This window comes from Nematolebias whitei, chromosome 2 (genome assembly GCF_014905685.2).
Source record: "Nematolebias whitei isolate Nwh7 chromosome 2, NemWhi1, whole genome shotgun sequence".
In the NCBI taxonomy this organism is placed as follows: Eukaryota; Metazoa; Chordata; class Actinopteri; order Cyprinodontiformes; family Rivulidae; genus Nematolebias; species Nematolebias whitei.
Window position 1 is genome coordinate 25,851,351 of NC_056499.1, and position 1,031 is coordinate 25,852,381.

The following is a 1,031-nucleotide window of genomic DNA, read 5'->3' on the forward strand; positions in this document are numbered from 1 at the left end:
GGGGGGGGGGGGTTAGATGCTAGTTGCACAAGAAAATTAAGCTTGCCTTTGAAGGTTTAGGTAGGAAGGCTTTACTTGAAATGACTATCTGCACATGATGGAAACAGATTGATTGCTGAGAAAACAAAACTTTCTTTGAAGAAAAAAAAAAAAGATCATAAAATTGTGGATGTTTGTGGATCTATGGAGCAAAATCATATCCAAACATGAATAACTAAAAACACGTCATTAGTGATTAATTTTTGCACGTGTATTCTCAGCTGACAACCTGTCCTGTGCAAATAAATTTACAGCCAGCTTCTGATGACAGTGAAAGCCAAACCAAATAATGGAAATGATGCCCAAAAAAAAAACATTTTCTGCTTTTAAATTTAAAAGGGCAAACAAACGAGCATTTCTCTTACCTCATACAGAGCCGTCTCAGCCGCCTTGTGTGAAAAATAACATTCTCCATGGTCTTCTGCCTCATCTTCAGCTCATGCTGAGTCCATTGTTGAAAATGACTAAACAGAAATCCTACAACTGCTCAAATTTGACGCCACTCCATTTTTGTTTTTATTTCCAGAAGAAGAAGAAGAAGTGTCTTCTTCAGAGGTTTTTGTGTCGTTTCCTTCAGTAGTTCTTGGTGCAGCGCCACCACAGGTGAGGGGGGGAACATGTTGGCTCGACTGACAGTGCAGTGTGAATACAAACTGCACCAGCTGAAAATGTAAACAAATGTTATGAATATTGGTCCCCAATCGAACCGAGTCTATCGGACTATCAGGTGTGAAAACAACCTAAGAATATTAGAGTATTCATTCAACCTTTATTTATACAGGTTAATCCCAATGAGCCTCGAGGACTCATTTACAAGTGAGACCTGTTATTATATAAGAGTATATTTTTGAAAAGTAATCACTACCTGAAAAACAGTTGTGTTGATTGGAAACAGTAGGCAGGTGTGTTGATTACCTACTAACAGGACGGATGGACAGACATATAGTAGGTAGGTAGGTAGGTAGGTAGGTAGGTAGGTAGGTAGGTAGGTA